Here is a 19,689-nt window from a genome sequence, read left to right as displayed (position 1 = left end):
CAACATGGAAAGTCAAGGAAAATGAAGAAACAGAAGAATATGTTCCAGGCACAAGAATAAGGTACAGCTCCAGAAAGAGATTTTAATAAAATGAAAATAAATGACTTACCTGATAGAGTTCAAAACAATGGTCATAAGATGCTCACCAAGGTCAGGAGATCAATGCATGACCCAGTGAAAAGTTCAACACCTCCTCCTGGATGCTTTCTGACACCCGACCAGGCTTCCCCATCTGGACACACCAAGAAGGGACAGGGACTTATACCCCAGTGGACATCAACCAGGGGGAGAAAGAAGTTGCTTGAGAAATATTCCTGTAGTGAATAACTCTAAGGTGAACTATAAATGGTTCTTCAGATAGTCCCAAGTGGACTGAGCCCCAGCTGCCTATAGTGATGAAAAGCTTGATTAACAAACCCTTGGGTTGTTTTTCCTTCCTTCCTTGTCCTTTACTTCTATCCCAGGAACTGTTTCCCCAAAATAAACTATCTACAGGTGAGATATCTTCGACTTGACATACTGGGGAAATCTAGACTAAGACCATTTCTACTTAGAGACTGTACCCATTTTTAAAGCAGTTTCAGACATTAGTTTAGCTGCTTATTCTATCCTATAAGCCAATCCTACTATAGAGTCAGTGTTTACATTTATTAGTGAGAACTCAGCATGGACCTTGTTCTTAGTTATGTTCCATTGTAGGATCTGAATGATATCATTGTAACTGTGAGCAATGAAGCACTTTTTCTTGGCAGAATCTGAAAGCGCATGATGCAGTCTCCCTTAGAAATATTTGTAGCATAGGGAGATAAGTTAGCAGAAGAGCCAAGAAATAAAGCTGATGCGAGACTGAAAAGAAACTCATCTCATTGGGGAGTCACATACTCCCTGAATTTTTAAAAGCCAAAAATCTATTTGTTTGTCTTAAAAATCTTGTATCACAAACCCTGAGTAATTTATGCAATTATAATATTCTCCATCCTAAATGAGATTTCACAGCCCCTCATCCAAGAGAAATAAGCCTTGGAATAATTTTACTCTGAAGTCCCTAAATAACATAAAATTCAATTCACAGAATCACATTATTACTGGGAGAATCGATAATTTTTTCAACAAATGAGTTTAACAAAAAGATTTAATTTAATCTCCAAGTTTATGAGGGTAATTCTTGCTTGCTTCCTGCAACTATTACCATACTTGTTTCAGGTTAACTGCATGAATAATATCATCTAAGCTGTTTCTAATGATTGATCTGTGTAATAAAAAAAAATTCCTGTATATGCTATTCCTCAGAAGAAATTAAAGAACTTTGCTAGCATTAGTCAAAGTCCCACCATTTATACAGTGAAACAAACAGAGCTGTCAGCTCTGGATTCCTATGAGAACACACAGTTTTGTGCAAAACCCTGACTCTCTGCAGTAGGCAAAGGTACGGAGGAGACATGGTTCTCATTAGTACCTTCTCCTCTCTCCTTTCCCTTCTGCAGATCCTCCCATCAGCCAACACTCTCAGGCTCACCCTGCCAGTTCCAGTCTATTTCACCTCTTCCCTGACTCTCCTCCTCTACCTTCTTCTCTCCTGCCCACCCCACCCTCCAACAAGGATGTGTGCTGCACACTGACCCTTATCAAGGGCTGTTGTTTAAGCACTTGGAAGAGTATTTCTGCAAAGGCACCAATTTCCTTCTTCCCTCAGAGAATTGCTAAGGAGAAGGTCCATGACCCCAAGATCAGCATCTTTTGATGCTCTTTGGCAAAAAATAAGAGGATCAGAATTTTCTGGGAAGGCTTCTGTTTAACAATACTCTGTGTGAGACTGTGGTGTAACCAGTGCAAAATGCTCTTTAAATTCACAGCTTGTTTCAGAAGGTGTAAGAGGGCAAGGGGGCTCAGGGAAATTGCAAAGCATGAGGTTGCAGATAGCAGAGCTGACATCTTCTATCATTTACTTTTTGACATCACAGCCTGTGGCTGTGGAAGAAAAGTGGCTGCAATTTGCAATCTCTCTCCTTCTCCCCTTCCCTATTGTTGAACATTAACCAAATCAAGCACTTTCAAAGCAGAAATAAGAAAACAACATCCAGGTCCCAAATACTGGGAAGACAAAACTATTGAAATTATAATATGTCGGTAACTGTCCAACATTACCACAAGCGAAAGTCATTTTTTCTCCTGACAGGTACAGAGTCTTGACATTTTGGGACTGAATTCAGTTTCTGTTTCCTTTAGGAGATATTTCCCACTCATGGGGTGCATTGCCAGAGACGTGGCGGTCTCCAACTCCCTATTATTACCATAAAAAATATGTCATCTGATCTTTTATTTTAAAATACAGCTTTGAGAAATGGATTTGCTTGTTTTTCAATTCATCTTGGCATCAAAAGATGTGATATGAAAACAGACTCTCAAAAAGATCTAATCATTCTCATATTCTACAGCCAGGAAGACAGAAATCCAGAAAATCCATTGACCCAGCTTCCTTGAGCTCATGTAACTAGATGTGGACTCCCATGAGAACACATAGTTTGTACAGATCTCTGTGAATTCAATGACATCTCCATGAAAACAGGCTGCCCCTCTTCTTGGTAAGAAATCTTAGTAGAAGCACTGAGTACCTTTTAATAGCTATCCACCCATCAGTGGAAGTCCTTGACACCTGCATGCTCTTCTCCTTTACCGGTATCTTTAGGTCATCTCTGTGCCCCCACAAAATCTCTTATTTAGACTTTTTAATGGGAGATTGGAATGGTAAGAATTGGTTTTTAGATTGCTAGGTGCTCTCTATGGCCTGGTTCATTTTTTTCATATAATAGAAATTTATAGAGAACTATATGTGCTGGGAGCTCTATCATAATGTGGGGATGGAGGCCTGATGGAGAAGCTGTCACTGCACAGTGCTGCGGGCGAGTGGGGATTATCCACTGTAAATAAATAAGTTTAATTCAATGGGGTAAGCGTTGTAATAAACATACTGACTGGTGCCATGGGAATCCCAACATTTTCCCTGATTCTTCTAAAGGGACTTCTCTGCCATTCCCATCCTAAGGGGTTGTCATTGCTGTGACTTAGAACTCTCTTCAAATTACTGAGAAAAAAAGCCAGCCAGATTAACTTCTAAGAGCATAAGGTTATTTAAGGGCTAGAGAACCATGTTTTCAACTAGATAATCTTGAAATCCCCTTTCGGTTGAGGAGAGGGGAGCATAGAGACTTTATTTATAAAGGGAAAAAACAAGGTCCTTTAAAGACATATTAGAATGCTTGGGTTTTGTGAGCTAGGGTCAAAGTTCTATTCCTGCCCTAATGTAGAAGGTGAGAACTGCCTAGTATCTCTCCCTCCCTTTGGTTTAAATTGCACCACACTTTCAAAAACCATCTTATGTTAACAATTGCGGAACACAGAAAAGTATTTTAAAATCATCAAAAATATTTTTAAAATATATAAAAAATTAAAATGGAAAAACAGTAGACCCAAAATAATACTCCAATCTCACTTTCAATAAAACACTGAATAAAGTAGCAGCAATTTAAATTCAAGTAAATTTAAATGATTTTCCACATTCTTCTAGTATATCTTATTTCAGTGTGCAAGGTATTTTGCTATTAGAATATCTTGAAAGATAAAATATAATGCAAATGGGTCTAATATGAAAATGAAATATGAATATGAAATATGAAAATCTCAAGAGATGTTAAAAAACATCTAATACCACCAAAGACCATGAATAGCCAAAGCAATCCTGAAAAAGAAGAATAAAGTAGGGGGGATCTCACTCCCTAACTTCAAGCTCTACTACAAAGCCACAGTAATCAAGACAATTTGGTACTGGCACAAGAACAGAGCCACAGAACAGTGGAACAGAATAGAGACTCCAAACATTAACCCAAACATATATCATCAATTAATATTCAATAAAGGAGCCACACACATACAATGGGGAAATGACAGTCTCTTCAACAGATGGTGCTGGCAAAACTGGACAGCTACATGTAAGAGAATGAAACTGGATCACTGCCTAACCCCACACACAAAAGTAAATTCAAAATGGATCAAAGACCTGAATGTAAGTCATGAAACCATAAAACTCTTAGAAAAAAACATAGGCAAAAATCTCTTAGACATAAACATGAGCAACTTCTTCATGAACACATCTCCCCAGGCAAGGGAAACAAAAGCAAAAATGAACAAGTGGGACTATATCAAGCTGAAAAGCTTCTGTACAGCAAAGGACACCACCAATAGAACAAAAAGGTATCCTACAGTATGGGAGAAGACAGTTCTCTAAAGTAGAAATTCAGATGGCCAACAGACACATGAAAAGATGCTCCACATTGCTTGTCATCAGAGAAATGCAAATTAAAACCACAATGAGATATCACCTCACACCAGTAAGGATCGCTACCATCCAAAAGACAAACAACAACAAATGTTGGCGAGGTTGTGGAGAAAGGGGAACCCTCCTACACTGTTGGTGGGAATGTAAATTAGTTAAACCATTGTGGAAAGCAGTATGAAGGTTCCTCAAAATGCTTAAAATAGAAATACCATTTGACCCAGGAATTTCACTTCTAGGAATTTACCCTAAGAATGCAGCAGCCCAGTTTGAAAAAGACAGATGCACCCGTATGTTTATCGCAGCACTATTTACGATAGCCAAGAAATGGAAGCAACCTAAATGTCCATCAGTAGTTGAATGGATAAAGATGTGGTACATATACACAATGGAATATTATTCAGCCATAAGAAGAAAACAAATCCTACCATTTGCAACAACATGGATGGAGCTAGAGGGTATTATGCTCAGTGAAATAAGCCAGGCATAGAAAGACAAGTACCAAATGATTTCACTCATATGTGGAGTATAAGAACAAAGAAAAACTGAAGGAACAAAACAGCAGCAGAATCACAGAACCCAAGAATGGACTAATAGTTACCAAAGGGAAAAGGACTGGGGAGGATGGGTGGGAAGGGAGGGATAAGGGCGGGGAGAAAGAAAGGGGGCATTACAATTAGCATGTATAATGTGGGTGGGGGGTACAGGGAGGGCTGTACAACACAGAGAAGACAAATAGTGATTTTACAGCATTTTACTATGCTGATGGACAGTGACTGTGAAGGGGTATGTGGGGGGGACTTGGTGAAGGGAGGAGCCTAGTAAACATAAGATTCTTCATGTAATTGTAGATTAATGATACCAAAAAAAATTAATATATAAGTAAATAAAAAAAAGGAACATGGTTGCAGGCAGTCTATGTGGCAGGCAAATGCAGAGACAATGAGTGAAAGATGGGGAAGGACTGGAAAGGTAAAGTGGGGGAATCATATAAAGATGAATGTGTGTGATTCTCATACAGATTCTGCAGGGGCATCTTGAGAAGCAGATAACCTGCCAGAATGGTCCACCTAATGGACAAAAGGCTAGAGCATTTATCCACCAGCTTTCTCTCCTGTTTGTGGAGGATTGCCTTCAGAGGCACAACTCCCTCCTCACTTATGGGCTGTCCTGGCATGCATGCCAACCAGATTTCTTGGCTTTGACCAAGGTCCTGGAGCAAAAGCAGAAAAATAGATGTGTGCACTTGAAGTGGGATGCAGTCAGTATGAGTAGAGCATGAGCTTGCTAAGAATTATCCCCCAGAACTGTGGTTGAAATAAAAACTGAGGCAGTGTTTTTACAGAACCTTCCACCACAACTCAGGTTAAGACCAGAGATGGACAGTAGGGATATGACAAGGATCCCAAAGGGCTACATCCTGAATGTAAGAGGGCACCGGAAATAAACCCACCTTCCCAGGGCACTGCAAGTAAAACTGCCTGCGTGGAGCACAGAAGGGCTCTTTTGAGAATACAGAATCACAAGCATTGCCCTGATGAAGGTCTGAAGCCTGAATTCATGCAAACTTGGTGGTCTGAAACACCTCAAGTCAAAATGTTAATGTAAAATATCCCTGGACGGTGGATCCACAAGGCTCTCTGAAGAAGCACCTGCAAATTTCTGTGATGAAATGCAACTTTAATCCAGGTCTTGAAAAAAATCACAGATAAAATTCCAAGGACTGTAAGCTCCCAATAAAAATAAAACAAAACAGCAAGGAAAGAAAGTACCATGAGTAAAAGCTGATAGAAAAACATGCAACAGAAATATACCTGCAAAAACATCAGACATTGTAATTATGAGATGTGCTAGATACCTTCCATTTGCTCTCCAGATTCAATCTGTTTTCTGCATCACACTCAGTACCCCAGGGACTGATCTGTGTGAACTGCATCAGCATTTTCTTTTGCTCATTGCCTGCCTGTTCTGCAAATATAGGCACCTGCAAGAGATTGGCAGAATGGAGGAAAGTGAAGTCCAAATGTTTATTCCCATCACTCTTTGTAATTTTCAGTGTGCACTTCTTTTCACCCACTTGATTACATTTATTCCTAAATAGTTTATTTTCTCAATTATTATCATAAGTAAAATTGTTTTCTTAATTTTCTTTTTGTTTATTTCATTGTTGGTGTATAGAAACTGATTTTTTAGTTGATCTTGTACCTTGTAACTGCTGAATTCATTTATTAGCCCATGAAAAAAATTTTTTATGGACTCTGAGTTTTCTATGTACAAAATTATGTCATCTGTGAACAAAGATAGTTTTACTTCTCCTTAAAAAAAAAACATCTAATACATTTCAACATACATTTTTGAGGGACTCACATGTTAGAAAACCTGGAAAAAATATGTAATTCTTCAACATGATTTCTAAAAAACATCTGTTTTAATGGACACACATTAGATGAATGTCCGTCAAAATCAAGAACAAGAAAATTATGCACATCATCACCATTACTAGGGAAAACTTTTCTAGAATTTACGACTATTCAATAAGGCATGATACAAGAACAGAAGCGTAAACACCTTTGCTTTGTGCCATTCACTACATCTGTACTTAAATAATGACTTACATTGTCACTTGTTATTTCCCCTGCTAAATAGAAGCTCCATAAAACCAGGAACTAGATCTGTGTTAGTTATGGGGACATCCCCAGTGCCCAGAAAAATACCTTTCACAAGAAGATATTTAATAGGTATATTTTGGATGAATAAAGGAGGATTTCAGAGTGTAGCTGGGGAAGGAAGTCAGCAAATCTCCTCCTCAAAGAGCAAGTGTGAAGTTCAACAAAAATGACAAAAACAACTATTCCCATACTCTGGAAATCTACCAAAGGCATACCATCATTTGAGAAGAATTTCTGTTTGAAAAGCTGCAGAATTGTTAAGGCTAGAAGCCTATAGTGTTCTTTACTGGCACTGCTCCCAAGCTTGGCTGATGTGAATATTATGACAGAGCATGACAGGCTGAGACAACTAGCAGTTTTGCTGCTGTGGTCACACTGGCACACGTGAATTGGAAAGATGGGCCATGCCCAAGCAGGAGAGCCAGTGGGTGTGACAGTCTCTGCCAATGACTCCACTAGCCTGAGGTTGTGCTGGGGTCAAGTATAGTATTTGAGATTGCACACATCCACGGCAAGACCAGAGAAGGCGCAAGCCCTCCACACGCTCCTGGCCAGCATTGAGGCTGCACATGTGCAGAATACATGCAAAAGCGCCCAGGGGAAAGAAAAATTAGGAGAATTTGAAGTGGCTTGAGCTTTGAATGTGGTCTCTTCCCCACACAGAGATCCATCAGCAGACAAGAGCAACCTCATAGACTGAACACATCAGAGTCCAATCATTGTTTTGTCCAATTGCTGCTGACCACTAAGCTACATAGAAAGACAGGTGAGCCCTAGTAGGTCAAGTGCAAAAGTAAGGAAGAACAACACAACAATAATAAAGGAGTGGAGACATTCCCAGCCTCCAGGGAGACTAATTCTACAGTTAGCCTAGGCAATTACTAAACAAAGCAACAAAAGCAAATGTCGGGAGAGAAAATCATAACCCAGAGTTATAATTTATTATATAGTATCAGTGTTAAAATGCAACGTATTATAGAATACATAGTTTTCTGTGAAAAATTATGAGATATACAAAGAAATAAGGAAGTGTAACCCATATTAGGAGGAAGGGGGGCAGCTAATAGAAACTGTCTCTGAGAGTCTAAGTTACACTCTATGCCCTCTTAACTTTCCTCAGGCTGACCTGTGCAAACCCAGGCTTTCTTGCTAACTGGCTGCAGTCAGGTTCAGCCAGGGGTAGACATCTGTAGGGGTGGGAGGTAGGGGGGCTGACGGAGAAGAGAGGTTTCCCATTGTCCTCTGCTATGGCTGCATCTCTGGCTACATCTCCTACAAGTTCTAGTCCCAGCTAATACCATCTTTTTTCTTTGTCCCTTTAGCCCTGGAGATGGTAGTACTTGCCTGCTTATCTCTGGGTGTCCCTACTGTCCCATTAACCCTTTAGCTCTTTTAATACTTTGTAGCAATTTTCCCATGTTGAATTCCCTCTCAATATGTCCACCAGTCACCTATGGATGGACATTGTGTTGTTTTCAGTCTTTTGATACTTAAAAAAAAATGCTGTAAAAAATAGCCTTGTGCATTTATTTATTTTGCAAGGGTATATTTGGGATAGATTCTTAGAATTGGAATTATTGATTTAAAGGGTAAATGCCTAGGTCTAAACAGCCAGAAGAAATGTTTTAAGCTAAAGTGTCTTTTCCAAACCTTAACTTCTTTTTTGAAAAATCAGTTAAAGGAGTTTCAAAACATTCAGGACTTAACTTTCTCTTTGGGGTAAAATATCTTCTGTTGAGGTGAAGTGAGAGAAGAGAGCAGCCTTTTCTTGAATCTTTTTTAGTAAGGGGAGTGAGGAGAGGACCTGAGGCCATTTTTGAGAGAAGCAGCCCATGTAGGACATTTCAGAGTTCTGGCACTAGGTAAGGACGGCCATAGTGACACTTAGAATATGTTGTATTACCTGGTCTGTAGCTTTAGCTGGTCAAGGTCACTGACCTTCACTCCAGATAGAAAAAGGAATACTGAGTGAATTCTTTTCTAATGTCAGGAGTTGGGTGAAGAGAGTCAGAACCTCAGGGACTACAGTCTTCCCCACACAGTATTTGGGATTAAGCAGAGAAAGAACAAAAACCAGGGAGAATGTTGGTCTCTGTGGGAAAGATGAGGAAGAGATATTCAAGGTCTCTCCTGCCCATCCTCCTCTCTACTCCACCCTGAGGATGGGTCCTGAATAAAGGTTTAATCCAGAGACCATTGGGATCATAATATTAGTGAAGGAGTTTTCAAAGGGATTAAAAGATCTCAGGCATGCTAGTCAACTCTATGGAAGTATCTGCTTATTTCAGATCTCATACTTTACACTGTTACTATTTTCTCACAGGATAGAATTCTGGTTATTATCTTTCAGCACTTAAGATACCATTCTAGAAGCTTCTTTGCCTTGGCAGCTTGCCAGTGTCTTCAAATGGATTTTTTTGTGTTTTACCTGGCATTTCTTGTTTTCTGGGCAAGAGCACTGGTCTACAGCAATGTATTCCATCATAGCTGCAAGCCGCAACTTCCACTCTTAATTATTGGAAATTTATATACTTTGATATCTAGTACTATGGATTCTCTGTACCAGGATTAGTTTTGTTAATTTATAAGCTCTTACTGTTTAATTACCCACATGAACTTTAGAATATCAGTATCAGGTACCACCAGCCATATTACCAATTTCACCAAATGTATCCTTTTATTTGTAATCAACTTTTATGACATTGAGTATCTAGGAACATGATCTCTTCCTTAAATTATATTTTTTTTCTTTTTTGCTTTATTTTAGTAGGTTCTAAATATTTCTGATTAAGTTTAATCCTGGTTTCTAATTGTTATTGTCAATGGGCTCTTTTTACAAAACTATGTTATATATATATTTTGTAGATAATTATTTTTTATTGAAGGGTAGTTGACACACAGTATTACATTAGTTTCAGGTGTATAACACAGTGATTCAACATTTATATACATGATAATTCTAGGTACCAGCTATTACCATACCAAGTTGTTACAATATTTGACTATATTCCTTATGCTATACATTACATCCTGGTTACTTATTTATTTTACAATTGGAAGTGTGTACTTTTTTTTTTGTTTGTTTTGTTTTGGTTTTTTTTTTCTGTGAGGGCATCTCTCCTATTTATTGATCAAATGGTTGTTAACAACAATAAAATTCTGTATAGGGGAGTCAGTGCTCAATGCACAATCATTAATCAACCCCAAGCCTAATTTTCGTCACACACCCACATATACCACATTTTCTCTAGCTCTTCATCTGCTGATGGACACTTAGTTTTCCATACCCTGGCTGCTATAAATAATGCTGTCATGAACATGGAAGTGAAAACATCTCTTCAAGATCCTGATTTCCTTTGTGTATGTATCTAGAAGTGAGATTATTGAATCATGTCATAGACATATTTTTAATTTTCTTAAGGAATCTTCATACTGTTGTCCATACTGGCTGTACCAATTTACACTCCCACCAATAGTGCATAAGGGTTTCCTTCTCTCCACATCCTTATCCACACCTGTTCTCTCTCATCTTTTTGATGATAGCTATTCTTATATGCCTGAGGTGATATCTCATTGTGGTTTTTATGTGCATTTTCCCTGATGATTAATGATGTTGATCATCTTTTCATGTGTCTGCTGGGCATTTATATGTCTTCTTTGGAAAAATGTGTGTTCAGTTCCTCTGCTCATGTTATAATAGATTTTTTTTTTTTTTTGCTATGAGCTGTATGAGTTCCTTATATATTTTGGATAATAATCCCTTTTCAGATACATGGTTTATAAATATTTTCTCCTATTCCATAGATTACCTTTTCATTTTGTTAATTGTTCTTTCACTGTGCAGAAACTTTTTAATTTGAGATAGTCTAACCTACTGATTTTTGCTTTTGTTGCTTATGCTTTTGGTGTCATATCCAAAAATTCTTCACCAAGATTAATGCCAAGGGGCTTTTTCCCTGTGCATTCTTCTAGAAGTTTTAAGGCTTCAGGTCTTATGTTTAAGTCTTTAATCCATTTTGAGTCAAATTTGTGAATGGTGTAAGACAGAGTTTCATTCTCTTATGTGTGAATATTGAGAGAGAGAGAAAGAAATCTTTCTACAAAATGATCAAATGTCAAGCCCCAAAGAGTACCTCAGTAAATCCCAAAAGGGCCAAATTCTCAGACCATATTGGAACAATTAACAACAAAACAAATGTGCATTTATACAGATGTGTATGGTATATTATATTTACTGTCAGAAAAAGAAAACAAAATATTCCTCCAAAATTTTTTAAAAACCTTTCAAAGAAATTCCTATATAAAAGAGCAAATCAAAATTGGAATTACAAACTATTTAGAAGCAAGTAACAATGATGTGAGACTATTACAAGAAAATTTATGGGTGAGGCCAAAGTATATACATAGGAAAAGTTATAGCTATAAATGCATTGTATCCAAGAATAAGAAAGATTAAAAATAAAGCATTCAGTTCAGGAAGTTATGTAAGGAACCACAAAATAAAGTAAAATGAAGGAATCAATGAAGGTAAAATCAAATATTAATTCAATGAAAAGAGCAAAAACAGAAAAGTTGATCAAGAAAAAGAAAGTTCATTCTTTAAAACAACCAATAATATATTCAAACTTTTGGCAAATATGATAAACATGAAGGAAAAGAGAACAAAACTAACAATATTAGCAATAAGAGCACAGATATGATTTAATATTTTAAAAATATTAGCAAAAAGAACAAGTAACACTGTATACCAATTAACTCAATAAATATGGATGAAAAGGATGCATTTGCAGAATAATGATTCTCAAACCTGACTGTGCATCTGAATTTCCAGGAGGGCTTGTAAACACAATTACTGGGTACTACTTCCCGAGTTGCTGATCCAGTGGTCTGGGGGTGAGACATTGCATTTCTTTGGCTCTCCCACTCCCCCATAATGTGCAACCCCGTTTAATGCTCACAGCCCACAGGTAAGGAGGCTGGGAAATGGTTTGAGGCTGCAATTTTCCTGGCATGCTCTGAGAGGCCCACAGAGAGGGGCCCACCAGAGGCATTGCATTTCTAACAAGTTCTTGGAGGTGCTGATGCTGCTGGTTTGGGAAAAATACTTTCAGAACCACTTTCTAGGAAAATATAAATCCCAAATTTGACAAGAATAAATTAAAAGCCAAAACTCTAAATATAAAAGCTAAAACTATAGAACTCTTAGAAGGAAACACAAGGGTAAATGATTGTGACATGCAAAATATCAAATAAAAGATTGAATTTTAAAAACTCTTAAGGATCAGATGAGAAAAAAAAAACACATAATCATCTCATTAGATGCCAAAAAAATCATTTGAAATTTTCAAGAGAAAATAATAGGTGAGAATTTGGAGATAGCAAGTGGAAACTGTTCTGTCAACCAATTTAGTTGTTTAAGGAAAGACAGATGGTCTAATCGTCAAAAAGGATACAGATCAAGGATGAAGAGAAAGAGAAAGAGTGTGTGTGTTAAAGATTCGATGCCTTTGAACATGTTTATAGTTTGATTTGGAAGGAGGCAGTAGATAAAGGAATGCTGAGTATAGGAAAGACAAACTATTGATAGAGTAAGATAGTAGAAGAAATCGAAGGGAAAAGTATCAAGAACAGATCTTTGAACAAAAGATGGGTTCATATCCTCATAAGGGAGGATAAGAATGGGTAATTTCAGGATATTGAACTGAGATAGTTCAACCTGGTTCACATATATTTTCCTTATGAAGGAAGACATGAAATCAGGTGTTACAGAGATCAGGTGAGCCAAGGCCTGGGAGGTGTGGAGGTTGAATTTGGCCCTGAGGAGTCAGCGGTGACCTTTGAAATGAGCTGCTATGGAGTGATTGGTGGCCCAGGACCCAGTGAGAGAGGGAGTGGGGGTGGGGATATGGCAGCAGATGCAGATTTTTCTTTCAAAGTTAGAGACTGAACAGGGAATAGAGAAAGAAAGTGGCAGCTAGATTTCAAAAGAGAGCCCTTCAGATTTTAAAACAATTTCTCAGTATTCAAGCATTGCCATGCACTACGGGAGAGAATATGTCATTAGTAGACATGTGATGCAATCTGTTGTTTGTTCATGAGAAACCACACACTGCATTGTAAATGCACAATCAACCGCAAATTGCCTCCCTCTCATCCAAAGCAGATAAAAATTGGCACCAGAACTCCAGCAAACATGTAAATGTAGAAGCTAAAGGCTTCTGGGCTTTCCATTCAAATCAAATTTCTTTTCTGAACAACAACAAAAAAGAAGTACTGAATGAAACTCCTCATTCTCCATAACTACTCCCATTTACCTCTGTTCCATAATCCATAAAATGGGCTTGTCTGAATAGACACACATTGAGGGAAGAACCAGAGAGGACAAAACAAACTTTTCAAAGTTACATCTAGGAGCTTCAGTTCAGCAAGCAATATAGCTGGCAGGTCCAAATGCAACCTGTTTCAACTTCCACTTAAATGCCTGTGAGGAAAAAATGGGGAAAAAAGAAAAAATTTCATTATCTAGGATTAGAAATCAATCTATCACAAAGATCTCAGAGGAATAGAATTTGATGATTCAGCGCATGAAAGCTTTGTTATCAGAAATAGAGCAAACTTACTGGAGACATTAAAAAGGCGGCCAGGGAAATGTGACCTCTCTCCCTCACTATCGATATCTTGATTGGAAACTTCTGGCTGAATATCAGAAAATCTAAGCTGCCTTATGTCTGCAGTGAGGGGGTGACTTTTGTGGCACCTGTGATGCTGTGTTCCCCTTATCTCCACTGATCTCTCAACAGAGTCTTTCCACTTAGATTCCTTAATACCCTGAAAACAAGCTAAAAGTATGCCAAGGGCTAATTATGGTGAAGAAATCCTGAAAGACAGGTCCTCAGAAGCCAATTGGAAGGCTGCTGAAACATCAAATAGTATCGAGTTTACAAGACCGTCGCCTACTCCCTTTGAGACACACTAGATGGATTAATAATGCTAGGAGTGGCATATGAAAATGACCTCCAGTTGTAGCTGTTGGAAGTGGCTCCCAGCATGCAAACTGAACAGAGGAGCAATGGCCGCAGAATGTCAGGATTCTGACATTTCCCTGCCTGTCCCAGGCCGCACTGAAGGAAGGGATGCTATGGAAGACCTGAGGCTTGCACTGTTGCATGGTGATACACCATACTCAAGGGTCCCGTAAAGAGGAACTGTTGGGGGCACGGTGAGCCCAGAGCCTAAGGTGGTGCTTCTGCCTGTGGAAGCAGAAGCTGTCTAGAATATAATGAATGGACACCAGATCTGAAAGTGGAAATGTCTCCCTTCTTCAAAACAAGCCATTCTGGCAAAATGCAGGGAACTGATCCCAGGGCATGGTATGTATCCTCCCTAGGTATGTATGATCCATACCATACCTAAAGACCCTGGCAAATTGTTGCAGGGGCCTCAACAATATTAGGAGGTCACTCTGCTGGCATTGTTGTTCTTGGAAAATAGAGCAGCTCAGCAAACTTGGCAGTGAGCCCAGCCAGGACTCTGACTGAGTGGTGCCCAGTAGCCCAGGAGCAGCCAATTTGGGCGGGCAGGTGGAGGGAGGGGCTCCCTGGCTGTCTGAATCAGTGTAGATGTGGGTGGTGCCAGGTGGAGCAATTCTCTCTGTCCTACTGTGGACAGCCACTCTATTGAGCCAGCTGATACTACAGGTAAAACTGAAACAGGTTGATTGCAGTCCCAACTAATCTTTTAAGTTAACGTAGTATTTTAACCAAGTGCTAAATCCTAAAACTTAGGAAACACAGAAAGGAAAAAAAACAGCTCTGTCTCTGGGAGGCCACACCACTGGCCACTTTTCCTTGCTGGCCTTTACTCCTGCCATTGTATTGGCTTCCTGGGGCTGTAGCTCTATGACACTGAGGGACTCTGTGCCAAGGACTCCCCATATGTTCCACAACATGCTTGTTGTTCCACAACAACACCTTCAGCTGGTTCTTCTAGGGTATGTTAATGGGATTCCTATATGCTCTACTTTTAGTAGGAAACTTAAGGAATGATCCTGGTGTCTTTCATCAACCTCAGTTTATCCATACTCTGGGTAGAAGAAATTCTCTTACTAGTTACAAATACTGAGAAATACTAATACTCCCTCTATCTCTTCTGGGAGCTTGACAGAGAGGAGGAAGGGATTTTAGGCAAAAGGAATGACACAAAGACATGGAGGTGTGAAAACCCTGACGTCCTGGGGAATGATGAGGAATTTGGTGAGGAGAGCTTATAGGGTGGACAGAGAATGGAGCAAAGAGGGAAACAAGAAATAAGGGGAGAGCTGAATTCAGGTACTGACCCAATTTGAATGCTATGTGCATTATTTTCCTATTGCTGCTGTAACAAATCACCACAAACTTAGTGGCTTAAAATAATACTGAATTATTCACTTACATTCTGGAGGTCAGAAATTCAACATGGGTCTTACAGGCTAAAATCAAGGTGTCAGCAGAGCTGTATTTCTTCTGGATTCTGGAGGAGACTCTGTTTCCTTGCTTTCCCAGCTTTTAGAGGCTACCTGCATTACTTGATTCATTGCCTCTTGCTTCATCTACAATGTGCATCACTTCAGCCTCTGCTTCCATCCACATCTTTTCTCTGACTCTGATCTTTCTGCTTCATCTCAAAAGGACCCCTGTGATTACATTGGACCCAGCTACATACTACAGGAAAATCCTCTCATCACAAGATTCTTAACCTAATCACATCTCCAAAATCCCTTTTGCCTTGTAAGGTAACATATTTGTAAGTTCCAGAAACTAAGCCATGGGCATCTTTGGGTGGACTGTTATTCAGTCCATACCATGCAAAAAAATTTGGACTGTGTCATGTCAGCCAGGGATCAAAACCTCAATGCCTAGCAGGGCCAGGCAGCAAAAGTAGTTAAGTGAAGCAGCCTGGGTATTAGACAATAGGCAAGAGTGGAGAAAGTGGCAAATTGGAGACTTAATGCTCTGTCTAAAGGGAATACCAGTTGCTCTGTCACTAAAATAAATGCAAGCTAGTGTTGCCCTATCACAGATTCTTATGGATGTATCATGGTTTACTGAACCAACTCTATTGGAAATTAAGGTTTTTCCCAATTTTACACATTATAAATAATGCCATGATGAACATTCTTGTGCATAAATCATTTTCTATAACTTTGAATGTTTCTCTAGGCTAGATATCTCAAAACAAAATTAACAAACTGAACAGTACTGACATGTTTTTCAAATTCATGAGCCGAATGTCCTGGTGAACCACCAGGCTACGAACACAGGGTCCACAGCCTGAATTACTGCCTCTCAAAACATGCTCCTGAAGACAAATGACATTCCTTGAGCTAAAATTTAAAAAAAGAATCAGACTTTGCCTAATTAACCAAATATTAAATGGAGAGAATTTCTCTATTAAAATTTTTTTAATCCAATAAATATTTCTTAATCTTAGGAACTGGCCTCTGCTTTCTAATTCTGAGCCCTAGCAAGTATCAAATGAACATTGGGGAACCTAGTATTCATGCAGGACATAAGAAATGTGTTTTCATTACATAAGTAAATGCTTATTTTGTGGATTATGACCTTAAATGTACTAAATCTAAGGTATTCGAATAAGAGTCCTGGCTTCCAGGTGCTCCTGACATTAAAACAATTTGGAAAGTACCCATATAAATCTTTTGATTTGGCATTCATTTCCTTGAGGTCATAGTATATACTAATCAAAGTAGGACTACATCCCACAGGAAAGAAGCCAATATAAGAAACAAACCATTGGGGAGATCAATAAAAGGCAAGAAGCCTCCCGCACTGGCTGATGAGGAGCCAATCAAATGTCCATGCTACTGTCATGTGAGCATCAGCAAGTGCCGCCTGTGGGTGAAACGAAATGGCCTGTCTAGTATGTTTGGTCTTGAATGCACTTTAGTAGGTTATAACCAGGAATTATTTCTATAAAAAATGAGATAGAAAAGAATCATGCATTGCATATTTTTGAAATATTTTCCATATATATGATACATATTCATATAGACAGATAGATGATAGATGATGATAGATACATACATACATACATACATACACACATACTGTGACAAGATGAAACATTCTTTTCTTACTATGGGTCTCAGCCAAAAATATCTCAAATCTACTAACATAATAGAGAGATGTGGTGTGTCATTCCAGGTTCTCCAAGAAGTAGACATTAAGATAGAATTAGAGATGCAGGAGATTTATTAGTGGAAACAATTGTGAAAGAGAAAGAAGAGGGGAGCAGGAGAAGGCAGAGATTGTTCTGATGGTGATGCTGGTCTGAGAGTAGGAATGGGGATTGGGCAGAAAGAGCTAAACTATAGTGGAGGTCTGACACAGTCTTAGCTGGGCGAATGTGGACGCCAGAGCAGATTTTGTCCTTTAGAGCAGTACTATGTTGGGCAGGAATGGTCCAGCAAAAGTTACCCACCAGCCCTGGAAGTACATAGCCTTCGCATGAAAGCGATGGCAGGTTCTAAAACTGGCTTTGGAAGATCTCCACCAACTACATTTCTTGCAGCAGGTTCTCCTGAAGGGAGATCTTGGCTGTCACATAGAGGTGAGAGAGGAAAGTTATGTATGTTAGATTTTTCTCTGCAGCATTTGCGTGTTTTATGATTAAGAGTTTGTGCTCTGAAGAGAGGCTTCTGGGATTCAAACTCAGCTCAGAGGCCAGGACTCAAGCAACGCAAATGAGGCCCTGGGGCACAAAATTTAAGGAGGCCCTTATTCCCTGAGAGGTGTTTGAATAATCCTGAGTGAGTTTCCTTAAATATTGTACCAGGACCTCACCTGAGTCCCAGCCTCACCCAGCTGGGTCATCATCTAGTTGTGTGATCCTGAGCCAGTTAGTTACCTTCTGTTCCTCATCCACAGATGGGAATGAGGACTGTTGTAAATATTAAATCAGTTAATGAACTTAAGCACTCTGGAAGTGCTCGCCACATGGTAATGACTATTAAGAGATGACTGCTCATATCATCTTCAGCATTACATTTATATTTAAAATTCAAATTTTCAGGCACCATCCCCCTACCCCAGACAACTTAGATTCAGCAAGTCTGGGCTGGGGTAGAAGAGTGTATCTTTATAATATGATCTCTTAGCTATTCTCATGTGTCCACAGGCTTGAGAACCACTGCCCAGGCCCTCCTCGTTGAATGCCCCTTACTGCTCTGCCACTCAGCTACTCATTGATCTCACTGCGGTCCATGTAGCATAACTTGGGCAGTGAAGCCAAACCATGCCAGGTGAGCTTTTAGCCCAAAGAAAACTATGGGGGATGAACCCAAGGGATGCTGGGTATGTCTCACCACACTATGACCTTGCCCAGTTAAAAAAAACTCCATCTTGAGCCATCAGAAATAGGTGACCTAAGGTCCTTTCTAACAGGCACACCTAAGTTCTGCCTTACTGTAGTCCCATGTAAATCGAACTCTTCTGCCTTCTCCTTGTAGGTTTTTCACCCTCCCTGAATGACTCTCTGAAATCACCTTGCTAGAACCTCCTCAAGAATGCAATCACTGGGTTATTCCTAGAGCTTCAGATCCCAACAACGAGTGGTTTGGGGAGCAGTACCTTCCTTGTACCCATAGAGATGTTTCAGGTATGGGGCTGTGAATGCTTCCAAGCCGACCCCCAACGGTGCCTTCGCCACAGCTTTGAAACCTGTCATGCTCAAGGCACAGCCTGTGAGAAGTGCACAGGTGCAATTTCAACTGGAGTTGGTGAGGGACAGTAGCTTCTGATTGGGATACAGTCCCACCTATGTCAGAAATCGGCTGCAGTGTAATCAACTTTGTGTTGAATGACTGCACCACTCCACAGTTACCTTATGTACTGAAGGGATCTGTTAAACATGGAAAACACAAGCTTTTTGGCTTGAGAAACTGAAATGCTCTGCCTGACTCTCAAAGAGGGGTTAAAGTCAGAATAAAAGCCATAATTCTGAACATACACTGAGAAGGAAGTTGCTGGGGCATCTCAACCTGGCCATCAATTCAAGCTGTCAGCCCGCACTCATTACATGTCATGGCATATGCCCAGCACGTATAGCCTCACCAGTCAACCAGTCACCCAACTCAGCGGGCTGGTGCTGTTTCAGGCAGATAGTGTGGGTACCACAAGTATTTTTTGCTATTATCCATTGACTACTGACTTACAAACACATTATCTCATTTAACCAGTGTCTGAAACAGGTTAAACACTTCATAAGGGCTTGTTTATAAGGGTCAAAGCAATAAGATAGATACAAACGGGAATGAGACATATACTCTACTGCTAAGGAACTTTACAATAGTACAATGTGTGATGAAGCAGAAAGTCGATACTGCCCAAGAGATACAATTAAATGATATGAAGATTTGACAGTTATTTATGGTTCTAGTAGCTAATATTCTCACAGTACTTTTGAGCTATTCTGATAAGAAGATCTTTATTTCATAAAGAGATAAAGAGATCTCTTGAGAGTTACCAATATTCTCAAGCTAGTTTTTTTTGTCTCATTTTATTAGAGCAATAGAGTCTGTGCTATTGGTCATGAAACTTAGCTGCTTTTGAGCAGAGAAGAGACCAAAGAACTATTGAAAGCTCTCAGTTTAACTAATTCTCTGAAGTGTGCCAAGACAGAACTTTCTGAATTCTT

At 39.3% G+C, this 19,689-nt stretch overlaps 1 non-coding gene and 1 gene segment (V, D, J or C); both read right to left on the bottom strand.

Moving 5' to 3' along the window:
• LOC118971267 (immunoglobulin kappa variable 2-28-like) overlaps positions 1 to 19,689 on the bottom strand; it is a 628,396-nt gene that overhangs the window by 579,168 nt on the left and 29,539 nt on the right.
• On the bottom strand, positions 11,931 to 12,053 carry LOC118967556 (small nucleolar RNA SNORA42/SNORA80 family). Its single transcript, XR_005054695.1, has one exon. It is a non-coding gene; the product is annotated as a small nucleolar RNA SNORA42/SNORA80 family (small nucleolar RNA).

The sequence above is a fragment of the Manis javanica genome, chromosome 1 (genome assembly GCF_040802235.1).
Source record: "Manis javanica isolate MJ-LG chromosome 1, MJ_LKY, whole genome shotgun sequence".
NCBI lineage: Eukaryota > Metazoa > Chordata > Mammalia > Pholidota > Manidae > Manis > Manis javanica.
Note: the sequence above shows the minus strand (reverse complement) of the source record. Positions and strands in the feature narration are given on the sequence as shown.